General features: G+C 38.4%; 1 protein-coding gene across 6 annotated transcripts in view; it reads left to right on the forward strand.

The window, feature by feature from the left end:
* Positions 1-14,393: 14,393 nt before the first annotated feature.
* The window catches only part of LOC145991028 (uncharacterized), a 67,638-nt gene continuing 66,063 nt past the window's right edge, over positions 14,394-15,968 (forward strand). For 5 of the 6 annotated variants that reach the window (XM_083126704.1, XM_083126705.1, XM_083126703.1 and 2 more), the window contains exon 1: positions 14,394-14,544. The gene's annotated coding sequence lies outside the window, so the exon portion shown is untranslated. Of the gene's footprint in view, positions 14,545-14,808; positions 14,848-15,968 lie in introns of those variants that run through there. The other variant, XM_083126702.1, reaches the window with a different exon arrangement.

Consider the following 15,968-nt stretch of genomic DNA (forward strand, 5'->3'; position numbering starts at 1 on the left):
ATAATTTTTATAAGCAAAAATAGCACATTTTTTAAATAGAATAATATACAAAATACTAATCACGTTAAACCGTAAATAGTGTAATTTTCATTAAACTGTAAATAAATATGGCAGCTGATATTTGGCTAACTAATATGTTGTAATATGTGAAAATTCAGAGGTAGAGCATCGATTTGTATAATTATTAATGTAAGTGTAGCCATAACCAGCTATTCTAAGTAATTACATACATTTCCTGGAAGAATCTGACTGTACTTGAGGGACCCAAATTTGTTTCTTGCGGACGCGTACTTTGCGATTTTGTTACGCCACTGCGTCAAATATTTAATATTACAAGAACATTAAGACGTAACAACAAAATGAGATTCACAATTATTATTATTATCTAAGCCCTAAAATTCAAAGTAAACTGGTACAATTAATGTGCAACAAAGTCAAAATTGCTAATTAAAAAAGTCAAATTAGCTATATCGATTGATTACACCAAAGATTTCACATTTATGGGGCAAATTACTATCGTTTTATGATTTGTTGATGTTGAAACCGATTGTGTCGAAGAGTAGGTAGATACTTTGGGCCCCTAGACAGGATTGTGGTTTAGCGCAGCCCCTCCCACCCGCTCTATCAAGCACAGACATCCTACAAATTTTGAAATGAGGAAACAAAGAACGACTCATTAAATAATATATAGGTTATATTTAAAGGTTCTTAGTTTGAATTTCTGATTTTTTTAAAAGAAAATTTAGCATATTTAAGGATATTTCAGATGTCTTACTGTCTAAAGAACATCTTAAAAAACGTACTATTACTACTGCCTTGGTTAATGAAAATTCCAGCAGCGTGTTAATGTAGCTCTGCCAAGTGTAAATTTCTCTGTCGCGTACTATTAAATATAATTTTCGTCAGAAATTAATTATTATTATAGGCTATTATATAAATATAATTATTTGCTGACGTTTCCTTGATGACTGTATATCGATTCACATTGATATTTCAAACTTAAAGAACGAATGGAGCCTTGCATTCTAATCTCGCACAGGGCCTCGCGATATGTTGCTACGCCACTGTACCTAAGATTTTTGTAACTTCTCAAATTAGTTTCATTATTATGTCAAACCAACTACCACATATTTTCCAAATTTGTTTCGAAGGTCTTCAAATAGGTTTTTGTGTCTTATTCATTTTATGTCACTTTTCTGGTCTTGAAATCGTAAATCTCCTCTCGGTTTCATTTTTACGTTGTTCGTTTGTTGAAATGTGTAAATAGCATTGCCTGCTATTTGCACCCGTATGAAGATACAAGCTAACAATAATTATATTTTGCATCGTATTACTATCAATGCGGTCTGTAGAACTAGATAACTAGCAACAACATTTTTTTTGTACTGGGTACAGAGTCTGAAGAAAACCTTGCTAGAAGGTTGAAACGTTACGTTTAGTTTATGTTTTAAAATTAAATAAATTTCTGTGTTGGTCAGCATATTGAGTTTTTCATATCATGTAAATAAGGCTTACTAGCGTTACAACAACATGAGCGAACGACGATTTGTTGAAAGAGATGACAATATTCAAAAATCTTTTATAATGCAAATTCTGATTTCATGTTCAATTTTATGGACCATCGTGCCTTAGTGTCGGGGAGGGGGGGGATCTTGAGCAACTAATTCGGATATTGAATTGGCAAAATTACACCAGAGAGAAAATCTGTTTGATTGATTGATTCATTTATTTGGTCAATTTATGCACAATAATGCTAATCGGGACTGGACCTACAGTTTAAAGTGGGATCCGAACCACCATGTGCCTCCACCGGGTATCGAACCCGGTACCCCTTGATTACAAGGCGACGACACTACCACTGCGCCATAGGGGAGCACCCCCCTCCCCGCAAAAGTATAATGTAGAACAACCACCAGTAACACAAAGTCCAAAATATTTACGATGGCACTTTTTACAAAACTTGGTTCGTACTCCTTTACAGGTGTCAGCAGTGGCGGCAATTAGGGGCGGGGCCGAGAGAGTGCAGTTGCCTCCCCCCCCCGACTTTTTGAAACTTTTGCACCACGCTAACCTCATGTATCAAGGGAAATTAAACTGTCCTTCCCCGCCCTCCCCCCACACTTTTGCACCTTGGCCCCTTAGTTTTGGAATCCAATCGCCGCCACTGGGTTTGAGTGATACAAATGTTTTCTACCAAGGAATAAATGTCTGCAATTTCAAATTGATAAAAGTGATGAACATTTTGAGTGCTCCTAGAACAGTTTAAGAATCTAAAAGTTGGCAACGGTAACTGCGTGACTCATGTATCTGGAGACGGTGCAAAACCGGAATGAGCGTTCGCTGAAGATAAGCGAGCTTCGTCTTGCAAGGCCTTCCAGTTACCCGTGGGCTTTCGATGCTTGACGGGTCAAAACTCAGGTATATAGTTTTACTCGCCCGCCCGACCAGCCAGGCGGGCCTAGTAAGCGATTCTGACCGATATGCAGCCCTCTGAAGATGAAAGACTTGTGTCGCTGCAGCGATAAACCTTCAGGTTTAGGAATGCCAGTGAGTTCATTCGACGAAGATTTTTTCGGGACACGGAACCTCGAGTAAAACTAAGACAGTCCCAAGCACAGACATATATCTAAATTGGGGGTAGGATTTAGGATGCCTTGTGAGGTTTGTAAATTTAACATCAAATCAACATAAGTGAGATCTGTTTGAAACGTTTTAGTTGCAGAAAAAATTAGATCGTATAAATCAATGCCCAGCCAAAAGGCATGGTTAGTCCACCGGCAGGCACGTATCTAGAAATATGTTCGGGGGGGGGGGGGGGTCCGAATCAAGTTTCGCAGGAATAATAATAATGTTTAAATTAAAATAATTAAATCAAATTAATACTAATGTCAATATATAAATCAATATATTATTATTACACGATTAGGTAAAAAGAAAGACTGTAGCTATAAGAATAGAGATCTAACAGCGCATATTCATTACATAGCTTACCTTTAGTTAAGATCTGCCAATGAAATTAATGTCAAATAGATGAATAATTGAATATTTATCGAATAACAAAAATGATGTCACATGTAGTTGGAGAAAAGTAAGTTTCTGATTAAAAGAAAGTTCAGAGGAAATTAATAATCATCGATTATGCAACAAATGCTAATATTTTCATTACTTAATTTTAGAGCTTGGTAAGTCTTTCGGGGGTCCATACCCCTGGACCCCTCCTAAATACGTCCTTCCTGTCCCTCAAAGCCGTATGATCCCAATTTAATCCTCGTCTTCCAATAAGTTAAGGAGGAAATTATACAAACAAATGCTAAACGAGTATATTTTCATTATTCAATTTTCGTACTTAATAGGTCTTTGGGTGTGTGTAGGGGGAGGGGTCCGGACCCCCTAAATACGTCCTTCGTGTTGCTCAAAGCCCTATGATCCGAATATAATCCTAGTTTTCCAATAAGTTCAGAAGAAATTATACATTTTCATTATTTAATTTTAGTACTTGATAAATCTTTCGGAGGGTCCGGACCCCCTAAACCCCCCTAAATACGTCCTTGTCCACTGGTGATTTGTGCACCCCCAGCACCCCTACAAAATTTTCTCACCCCCTACAATTTTTTCATAAAGGCCCAACTTATGGTGATTTTGGCTCTAAATATATATACTGTTACCTAGGTAAGAACTTACACACTCCAGGTAGAATATTCTTAATAACCCCCCCCCCCCCAGTAGCCCACAACGAAGCCGAGCAAAAATAATATCAGTGCTATTTAAAAAAAATACCCTTTCAGTGGGAAATTTCATGTCATCGGACAACACTGTTCTACGGTCCGCATAACAGCTCGAAATCACATGACGTGACGATACACTAGAATTATTAGCACCGGCACGCAATGACAAAGGCGGAACTTGCAGGAGGGGGGTACCGAATGAAGGGCAAGAGATACAGGAAAAGGAAGTGCTCTCTGTGTGCTATGGTTTATCTGGTGTCATTTCGAGTTATCATTTCAGAAGGAACTGTATTTTCATTGCACGCAAACTTTTTCCGAAAAACATATGATTTTTCTCTTCTGAATATATATCTCTGTTACTTCATCAGTTCCTGTCAAAGCATTGGCGCCAATTATCACCATTCCAAGGTATGGAGACGTGAAAAGCAATGACGTATTAAACAGTAGGCTGCTTGACGGGAAAAACAGGGCGAGAATGAAGGAGGGGCTTGGAATGTTACAGCCCCAGGACTCCATCTGCAAAGGGGCCTCACTGGGTAAAATGCTTTAAAAGGGACGCATAGAAGAAAAATAGACATAGAAATAAGAAATATAACAAATCATCTTGCATAATTTAGCCTAAAAGTGAACCCCCTGAAAGAGCCCGCATACATTCAGAGGTATGCGCTTGATGCCCTGATGCCTATAAATACATACCAGGGCGTCAGTTTCCTCCGAATTTTGATTTTCTTTTGTACTCAATTTATTTAACTATTAGTAGACCCCGGATTTTTATGTAATATCAAAGTACAAAATATGTAGCTATATAAATATGTAACAATAGATCAAATATGTACCTAAATGTGCATTATCAAAAGGATATGTAGTTAAATATGTAGTATCAAAGAATATGTAATATTAATAATAATCGAGTATCCAAGCAATTTCAATAATTCTGCTATATATTTATTTCATTTCAATATATTCAACATAGTTTTAAGAGCATAAGTTGTTCAAATTAAAATTTGTATCAAATTTATATACTCAAAAGCACAGCAACGTGTACATATTTAAGAAACCAGTTTTGTCAACTTTTAATTACTTTTCACATAGCAAGAAGAGCTCTTTGTAACTTTCGAAACAAATTGTAAAAAAAAATCAACACGAAGAACAATCGAATGAAAATAATATTTTTGTACCTTTTGCACAAGGGAACATATTGTGTAACTCGCTACGTACAGCAAAATAGCTTTCTTGTCCAACGATGCCAAGTTTCTAGGTGCTTTCCCTAAACCTAAAAGCTAAACGAAAATATGTAACCAGAAAGGGGAGGGGAGAGAAACTCCAGCATCTTTCGAAAGATAACAGTTTCCGTTTCTTTTTCTTTTTTTTCAGCCTGTCTTTCGACTTGGCAGCCATTCTTTTGGTGACCGTAAGCACTATGTATCTCATTGATTTGAAAATATGACATCACATGACGAGCTACAAATTTCCTTCATCTTGTTTCAGAGTTTGAAAATATAGGAAAAAGAATTCGTGGTTGCGCCTCTGGTGTTTATATATTACGCGCATGTCTATATTTATTGTGTGTGCTATTAACACGTGTCCATATACTTTGGATTTTTCCTCTCTTGATATAAACTGGAATTGATTTGCCACTTATCATCAAGTCCAGAGGTGGCCACTCCGCGACTTGCATGTTATTGGCTAGAGCTTGTGACGTCACCAAGAGGACACGAACGGAAGAAAGCTATGCGTAGAATGTAGCAGATGGCACATGAAACGCTGTGTTTTCATGCATCTTTTGATATTATACACCAAAGCTGTTAATTTAATTTGACAACAAGATATCAAATACGCGATAGAAGAATACACTTATTCCGAAACAATGCATAGTTTATTTTTCAGACATTATTTGCGTGATATCTTGTCCCTGTAGTCTGTAGTCCACTGCCGGCTTTTCTTTCCAGCTAACCTATTGAATTTATTTTAAATGTCTAATTCTAAGAAAAGTTCTTGTCCGGGCATATTCTGATATGAATTTTTACTGAATGTCCTGGAATTTCCCTTTAATAATTTTACGCTACTTTTAAGATTCTCCAGTTGATCGCCACGATGAGGATAATTAGATAAATTTGTTTTTGTTATTTAGCGCCTTCTTCCACTTTTGGCTAATCGCGACGAACAGGATGATTGATGATTAGTTTAAATTGATTAAGGGACACTCGCAGCAGGCACATATCCAAGGGGGAGCTTAGGGGGCTCGAGCCCCCCCCCAAAAAGTTTTCTGTTTACAATAGATAAAATGAGGTATTTGGTTTCTTGTGGTGGGAAATAAAATAATGTGACGATAATTTAAGGAGAGAAAAAATTATTGAGTAAAGCACGTATCCAAGGTGGGATTCAGGGGGCTCCAGCACCCCCTTCAGGAAATTACGCTACATAAAATTAGGTTCATGGCTTCTTGAATAATGTGATGATAATTTGAGAGAAATAATTATCGAGGTAAGACAGAATGTTCTATAACCCTGTTATTGTTAATAGCGCGTATCCAAGGTGGGATCAGGGGGATGGAGTCCCCCTTAATTTTTTTCAGTTTACACTATATAAAATTAGATTTTTGTTTTCTTGAATAGTGTGCCGATAATATAAGGAGAGAAATACTTACCAAGGCAATACGGAGAATGTTCTATAACCCTGTTGTTGATAATATTGCATTAAAACTTTTTTTGAGCTTTCGGTGTTGTCGCAGCACTATGTAAAGACTTGTCAGCATTTGGAAGCTGCAAACGTAGCGCCACACGTAGGGCGATTCATTGTAATTTTTTTAATCTCTGGAAAGCGCGATAGGGAACATTCTTGAATAGGAGAAGAAGTCGAACTACTGGCAACATTAACGAATCGTTTTATCTGCGGAACGTTCTAGAATATAATGAGGTTAAAATACGCGGCTTCAATTTCCAAGTTGATCTGTACAACAGAATCGGTTAATGAGAATTCAAAGGTAAGTGTGACAGTTCATACGTCGATTAGTGATCAGTCAGTGTGGCTTTATAAGATCTAGTGATTCGAAGATGAAAAGGACTAAATACCGTAAAGTAACGAAGTCTACTACTAGTTTCAGTTGGAGTCCAAAGCTGAAGACATTAACGACAGCGGAATTTCCGGAGCCTCAATGTAGTGCTAGTTCAGGTCGAGGGCCGAAGGGATCAACAACAATCCAACAATCAACAACCAACAATCTGTGTATTACTCTGTACTGTTTGTGATACACATGGATTTGTGATCATCCCTTCATCCACTCACCATTCATTTTCATCTTTGCGATTAGCCAAGGTGTAAATTATACTTGAAATAAAACAAAAGCAATACAAATACAAAACAAAAATAATGGAACGATTATGCTGTTACGTTTTCCTGTATTTTAGACACGTCACATTTATCAGCCAACAGTCAGAGATTGCTTTTCGGTCGAATGATACTTCTAATAATCGGAGGTAAATGCAAGCTGAGAATTATAATTTGGTCTCTTATCCACCTGAGTAGCGGCCCCGGCGCCCACCCAGCGTCGAATAACATGGGTACCTGGGGGAAACCCTGGGGGGGGGGGTAAAGACGGTCAGGGGCGTGATGCTGATCACATCACCCCCACTCACGACCGGATTAAGAAAGTGTGGGGCGTTACCCCCACACCCCCTATACGCCTTCATGGCGTGGTGCTATGCACAGGGGAGGACTTTACCTTTTTACTTTTATCCACCTGAGTTGAGGATCTAAATTTTTAGATTTTATTTGTAACAATATTTACTACTGCGAGGAATTTAAAAGAAACTTACGGCTAATTTCGGCACTGGCTTCCTATTCTATAATAGTTACATTTGTTGTAAGAACATAATACATTAATTTACTCTGTACAAATATTACATTATCCATCGCTTTTCCTAACTAAATCTCATTCCATATCCAACACACACATAAAATGTGTTTTACTAATAATACAGTGCGCAATTAGAAAATAAGTCTTGTGAAGCAACACAAATATGGCTTCCCCGATGGCCTAGTGGTAGCGCCGTCGCCTTGTAGTCAAGGGGTCCCGGGTTCGATACCCGGTGTAGGCACATAGTGGATAGGATCCAACTTTAAACTGTAGGTCCAGTCCCAATTAGCCTGTCTGTCCAAAAACCGGACTTAAAACGCCAATTCAATCAAGCAACACAAATATTAAATCTAGTTTCTTTTTATTTGGTTTATTTTACTTCACTTTTCTGCCACTTTTGGCTAATTGCGAAGATGAGGATGAGTCATGATGATGAAATTGATGAATGGACACTCACAAACATCCATATCCAGGCCGGGATTCGAACCTGGGATCCTTGGCGTCGTAGCGCGATGTGCTAACCACTCTGCCACGGATGTCGGGTATTAAATCTACATGGAAATAGTTTCTGCAGTATGCTTGAGTTGAGTCAAACAAATTTCATAATGTGTATTCTCGCGGCATGTATTCAAATGTGTACTAATACAGGGCTAAGGCCTACCCACCGACTGCCGGCCTCACTTCTACCTGCCGAGGCGGGAGATCATCCAACCTGTTACGAGGTGGCGTGTGGTCAGCACGACGACCCCCAGTCATTTTTGTAAGTTTCCATGACCGCATTACGCTACTCACGTTGCTGAGAAAATCCCCCTCGAGACCAACCACCCTGGGAACAGAATCCTCGTCTTCAGCGTGACAGTCAGATTATTTACCGACTGAACCAACGAGGCTTTTTAAGGCACATAAAAAATAAATTAAAGCCAGCAAAATAGTATTATATTTGTACAATATCTTTAAATTATAATATAATAGACGTGTATACAACACATTATATTGATAATACAAAAATCATTGATAAATTTTTCCTTGCTTTGATAAGTATGCTTTACATTGAATAGCTTCTTTGGGCATTATTTACATGACAGCTCTTCTCCTTGATTGACGAGAAGATTGAAAGGATGTGCAGGGGAGAAACATATGTCCTGTAAGTCGTACATTATATTTTCAGCACAATTTCTCAACAAACGCACATAAAGTAAAGTAACACAGTGCAATTGTTAATTAGTGTTGGCTACCTACGAGATGTTCAAAGTATTATTCTCGCGGGCGATGTTTCAATTTCAAAGCTAATAAATCTCATCTTGCACTCAATATTCAATGAAGCAATACTTAGAAACTGAATTCGGATTGTGTAAAGGTTTTTGAAAGTTGCATACGTGATGATATGGAAGGCGAGTGTGGAAGTAAGGCCAGAGGCGCAACCACGAATTTTTGCCTGGAGGGGACAAGTGCCAGGATAAACGTACCAATAATAATAATAGTAATAATAATAATAGTAGTAATAATAATAGTAATAATAATAACATTAATAATGGCATTATTATTACTAGTGGTAGTAGTATCAAAGACGTTATTATCCTCATACATTACGCAAAGGGAGGTAGATGTCTGTGCTAGAGCATTTATTTGGAACAAACTATTTGAAATATTTTTTCAACACCAGAAATTTTACATTAGCTAATAATTGAAAACAAGCACACAAACTGTATTTTTGAATGGCAGAAAATGAATGTTAAATGCATGCTGAAGATATTTTTTTTGTACATATAACATGTATAACTTTCATATGTTTTACACATATGCAACATGGAGCGACATAAAATAAGAAAATACATATGCAAGATGCTAACACTAAATTATGTACGTATTCAAAGTTTATTCATTACATATATACAAAACATATTTTTAAAATACATCACATTACAGAAAACAATTATATTGCGAGCGAAGCGAGAAAGAAAATTTTTAGATCCAATTTTTGCAATTTAAAACAATATTGATTTAATAGGGAACAAATAATATCACATGGCGCCAAGGCATTCTCTCTTTCACAACTTTTTTTTTTTTTTTTTTTTTTTAATTTAGATTATTTGGTGCCCATGGCCGACTCACGCCGCCCCCTAGCTACGGCTCTGAACTTGACGAGACTGAGAAAAGCAGGCACTGCAAGCGAAGCGAGGAAGAAAATTTTACGAAATGTATTTTTATTTGTATAAAATTTGAAATAGTAGGGGGAATTGCTCCTTTGTGCCACCTGCAGGTGCCTTTGGCCATCAATGTTTGCCCCTCCTAGAATTGACTTCCGTCGAAGGTTGGGTGCAATGCCCCCCCCCCCCCAACCTGTGGTTGTACCACTGAGTAAGTCCGAAATTTGGAGGAACAAATTGAATCAATCCTGCTGCAACAACTTGTTTTTTTGGGAAGCGATGATCACTTTATTCCAGGCGATTTTCTTCTATTATTATTGCACGTGCCAAGAGCACAAACAGGGTGATTTGTTCTCATTCTACCGGCATTCAAGAAAAGGTGTGTATAAGAAAATAATCGACCCATTTATCTCAAGCTTCCGTATACACTAACGAAGTAAGTCTTAATGACGTCATAGCGCGCACAGAATCATGGGAAAAAATCTCGAAACCTCGGGAATGGCATACCTAATAAAGGTATCTTGCATCAAGTCGGTAAGACGGGCTCCCAGTCTCAACATACACTGTGCATAATCACCCTTCTCGCAATAATAAATCTGATTTAAAATGCATAATTCTTAAGAGTACAATATTGTTTATTAACGTGATAAGATTCCTCTGCACTCGATATTTACATGTAAGTGGAAGTACTAGGAAAGTCAACTGAGCACGCCTATGGATAAGAACGCTCACGGCGCCGCCAGCTGTTGAACATGACCAAGTACCTATGAAAGTACTTTTACATCAGACAACCGATTCATTTTCCTAACCAGGGCCTCCCCGATGGCACAGTGGTAGCGTCGCCGCCTTGTAATCGAGGGGTCCTAGGTTCGATACCTGTTGGAGGCAGACATAGTGGTTCGGATCCCACTTTAAGCTGCAGGTCACAGTCCCGATTAGGCTTACTATGCATAAAATTGACTTAAAACACCAACTCAATCAATCAAATAGCATCAATAAATCAACCTACGAATACATGGCAGCGTTAGATAATTTGTTCTCCAAAAGGGGAAAAAAAACAATAAACAGATTTTAGTTTTTCAAATAATCTCTAATGTGCAAAATTGGCTTTTTTCCAGAAGCACATTTACCACCATGCTCATCTAAATTAGGAAGTAAATGCTACATTTTTTACACTACCGTGTGCATTCTTATTTACGTTACGTGCAACGGCTCATATGAGATCAGTATAAATAAGCCGAGTTGGCGATTTTGTGTATGCAATTTTAAATATATGTGAATGCATCTAATATTTCTTATAATGAGATTGAGGTAATATATCTTTAATTTGCAGTAGGGATGACTCTTTTCATGTTTTAACTATAAAACATTGACTCTAAAACAAATCACAGGCTTAACAATTTATTCCCCTGCCCTTTCACACCCCAACTTTGGCTAACCCGGGGCATCCGAGATATCGCGTTTCGCCATTGGGTTCAAGCCATGCTGCTTCTGAACTTGCAGCTGCTAACTACAGGGTGTCCCACGAACGGCGCAACTGGGAATTAAGAGTGGCGTTACTTTGTAACCGAAACCTGTACATACATAAGTCATACACCAAATGTTAGCCCTGTCCAAGTAGATATTTTTAAACATAGAAACAACAAACGGGGTGCAGTGTTGTTCATGCAGTGTTGCCAAATGTAAGTGAAAGTGTAAATTTATTTTTCCACAAAGCATGGAAAATTGCATGTCAAACATTCGCATGGAAATTTGGACGTCAATTTCCACCTTGGGTAGGTGGACTATTTCGCCATCTATAGTTCAGAGAAGAAAACCGATCGTTTTTGCGTATAGCCAATCCTGAAATGCCCCGTAAAGGCGTACCGGTCCAAATGGGTGTTTTAAAAAAAATTATGAGGTTCAGTGGCAACACTGTTCATGTTTGAAGGCAACAAAAGGTGTGTTTAGTGATGGTCTATGACATGGAAATACTGGAAACAGGAAAAAAAGAAAATGAAAATTATGGTGAAAAAAGTGTTACTTACCTACTCCTGGCAACCATGCAATGCGCGTAACAGGAAGTGTAGCTTTACAAAAGATGTTGAAAATGACAACCATTTTCCCTGAGCCATTCATCAACACGTTTTATTATGTTGGAAGCAACTTTATGCAAGGTTGATTGGTTTATATTGTTAATGGCTGTGCAAATGTTTATTTTTAGATCATCAAGTGTTCTTGGGTTATTAATGTAAACTGTTTGTTTCAAATAACCCCACAGAAAAAAATCTGGAGACGTCAGATCCGGGGAGCGACTGGGCCATATGTTTTTGCTTATAATGTGATCGCCAAAAAACTCTGCCAACATGTCTAAAGTTTCATTAGGCGTGTGACATGTTGCGGAGTCTTGTTGAAACCAACAATCACGTTCATCACGTTCCAACAGAGAAATAAACTGTGTGATAAGGTCACGATAAACTATTCCGTCAAATGTTGTGTTGAAAAAGAATGGACCGATTATTTTTCTCCGCGAAATCGCGCACCACACACCGATCTTTTGTGGATGAAGTGATTGTTCATGTAACAAATGGGGATTGTTACTTGACCAGTGTCGAGAATTTTGACTGTTGACATATCCATTTAAGTGGAACCATGCTTCATCCGTGAAAAAACAACCTTATCCAAAATATTCACACCTTTGTCTCTAATAAAATTTCTAAACCACTGGCAGTATCTTACACGTGCACCTTTGTCTGCTTCCTTCAGTTCTTTCACAGTCTGTACCTTATATGCACGTAGGTGCAATTGTTTTAACGCTCGGTGAGTTGTTGTTTTTGATACACCTGACTGTGCAGCAAGTTTACGAACGGATTTCCTGGGAGATTGTGATATTCTCTGCTCCACATCCTGCAGCACACTTTGTGTCAAAACTGGTGGTTGTCTGTGGTAGGGTTTGTCATTAACTGATCCTGTTTGACGAAATCTGGAAACAAGTCGATATATCGTCGAATTTTCTGGAACACTGTTATTCGGATATTTCTCGCGAAACACAGTTTTTACACTAGCGTACGATTTTGAACAAAAATAATGTTCCACAATGAACACCCTCTCTTCCAAAGAGTACTTCATTTCACAGAACAAGTCTAATCTTCTCCTACGAACAATGCGAAATGCACGGCTCAAACAGTTCTGATTACACAACTAACTGATTCTTTTGTTCTCGTTCGGTGGGCGCTCTTATCGCATTGCATGGTTGCCAGGAGTAGGTAAGTAACACTTTTTTCACCATAATTTTCATTTTCTTTTTTTCTTGTTTCCAGTATTTCCATGTCATAGACCATCACTAAACACACCTTTTGTAGCCTTCAAACATCAACAGTGTTGCCACTGTCCCTCATAATTTTTTTAAAACACCCATTTGGACCGGTACGCCTTTACGAGGCATTTCAGGATTGGCTATACGCAAAAACGATCGGTTTTCTTCTCTGAACTATAGATGGCGAAATAGTCCACCTACCCAAGGTGGAAATTGACGTCCAAATTTCCATGCGAATGTTTGACATGCAATTTTCCATGCTTTGTGGAAAAATAAATTTACACTTTCACTTACATTTGGCAACACTGCATGAACAACACTGCACCCCGTTTGTTGTTTCTATGTTTAAAAATATCTACTTGGACAGGGCTAACATTTGGTGTATGACTTATGTATGTACAGGTTTCGGTTACAAAGTAACGCCACTCTTAATTCCCAGTTGCGTCGTTCGTGGGACACCCTGTAGAAGAAGGAGCAACGAACAATGCCACCACACTTCAAGTTAGCAAGCTAAGGTCGCCGTTATACCGTTCACGTTTAATCCGTTTCGCGCTTAAACTTTTCGCTCTTATTCCTTTTCTGTTGTTCCGTTCGCTTTGCTTCATTTCGCGCTTATTCCTGCGTTCAATTTTAGTTTCGGAATTAATCCATTTCGCGTTTAAACTTTTGCACTTGTTCCTCCACGTTTATTCCGTTCGCGCTTGTTTCGTTATGCTCTTGTTCCTTTTGCGTTTAATCCTCGTTTCGCGGTTGTGCCCTTTCGTGCTTATAATTTGTTTTGCTGTTATTCCACCACCCCAAGCTTTGATTTGATTTATTTCCATCCACTTGATCATACAGGTACAAATGAACATTTAAAATTTTCCACAAACTAGAAACTACCACTGATAAAACCTCGCACATTGAAAAACTGGCCAAGGAAAAGAAAATACAAAAAGGGTACGGAAGGGTAATTTTGCAGGGAAATTGGGATCTCAGGTTTATGTCTGTTAAGTTTGGTTCTTTAACCATAAATGCACTGTAAATGTACACGGGTTATACTAAGAGAACTAAACCTAAAAAGCTTAACCTAACTTAGGCATGTTTTTAGTGTAACAATAAAAAAAAGATCGACCACAAGGAAAAAAACCTTGGGACGAGAAGTCCCCGCGCAACTTTCCCTTCTTCCCTCCACCTCGGGCCATAAGGAAGCATGGTGAACTCTCCCCCTCCCCCATTCGCGGGGGTACGGTGCACATGACTCGCGGGTCTGCGCAGGTTGTTTTGCTCGTGGTTCCACTATACCTTGGGTTTACAGGAGTCGCGGGTCGCGCAAGTTGTTTTGCTCGTGGTTGTTGTCTTCACCTTGTGCGATAAGGGAAACCCCGAGAAGTAAAAACGTCTAGAAAAACTTATAAAAACTTTGCTTCTTTTTAAACTTTTTAAAACTAATCAGGCCAGAGGAAAATGTAGTTTTTTTAGTTGATATCATACGGTTTATGATTGCAATGCTAGCGAATGCTAGTAAACTCATTGCCTTAGGTAAGCCCTACAGCAGTTTTTATCTTGCTTTTATGTAAAATTCAATTGTAAGCATTATCTGCTAATACTGTTGTTTTATGGCAGTTTTTAAGTTAAACTGGACTGGACTTACAATTTAAAGTGGGGTCGAAATCTTTGTGCAATCTATCTTCTTCGGAGATAGAACCCGGTACGCCATTGATTATGAAGACTATTATTTTGCACCCAGTATACGTACAGAAGACCCGAGTTCCATATGCCCTCCTCGTTACCAGTGTCATAGATCGGAGAGACATTAAAATCGGATATTTTGTGTTTCGCATGGTTCGTACTTCCCAATTGTGTATTGCGGAATAGAGATATTTTCCAATTTTGTTAATATTTCGCATACTCACTATTGTACATTTTGATGAAACATTGTTCGTTAGCCCCAAAAACTTCCACGGGTAGCCCCACAAGCCATTGACGTTAGCCCCCAAAACCATCCACGGCTAGTTCCACGAACCATTCACACGAGGTTAGGTTAGGCCTATTAGGTTAGGTTCCATTAGCACTCATTCCACCCCTAAATTCATCGAAAAAATAGGGTTCGTACTAAAATTGAACATCATAAATCATTTTCTTGTAAAACCACGGCGTGGTTGGAAACAATGACAGGAGATTACATTTTCGTTCGTAAAACTACGCATATACACCTATATATATATAAAAAAATTCAATCGGCTTTTTTTCAAATTTCCAGATGTGACCCCCGGTTTTTTACAACAGATTCGTGATTAGGAGGACAAAATTAGTTAGTATACTGAAAATTAACAAAATTGGAGACTTCTCTATATTGTCAATTCGCTTCCCACAAATGTTAACTATGTTTGCCTAACCTAACCTAACCTTCCTGTGAATGGTGCGTGGGGCTATTCGCCAATGGTGCATGACCTATGCATGTATGGTTCTACGACCACAAATTTTAACTATGTTTGCCTAACCTGACAACCTTCCTGTGAATGGTGCGTGGGGCTATTCGCCAATGGTGCGTGACCTATACGTCCATGGTTCTACACTTTTGTAGCACGTAACTGAAGAGACATTTTAAATCAAAGGAACTGAATCACAGTTTTCAAACTTACCTCTAATTAAAATCCTCATTCCACATGCTCTTATCAATACATGCACGGTTTCTGTACAATTTCAAAGCGTGCACGCGTGGACACATGTAACTACCCTCCTTTGGCAGAACACCAAATTCCATCAATTTGTTAACCAAACCACGACCATCCTCTTCTACACTCCACTTATATAACTGTAGCACATTAACAATATTTTCATTTCTCTCTGCCATTCTTCTACGACCAATGATGTGAACCAAAGAGAATCGCTCCGAACAGCGTCGCAACGCTCGAGACAGCGGAACGGACATTGATCGTCATTTCTTCACATCATCAAACATG

Source organism: Lepisma saccharinum, chromosome 8 (genome assembly GCF_977018435.1).
Source record: "Lepisma saccharinum chromosome 8, izLepSacc3.1, whole genome shotgun sequence".
NCBI classification, from domain to species: Eukaryota; Metazoa; Arthropoda; class Insecta; order Zygentoma; family Lepismatidae; genus Lepisma; species Lepisma saccharinum.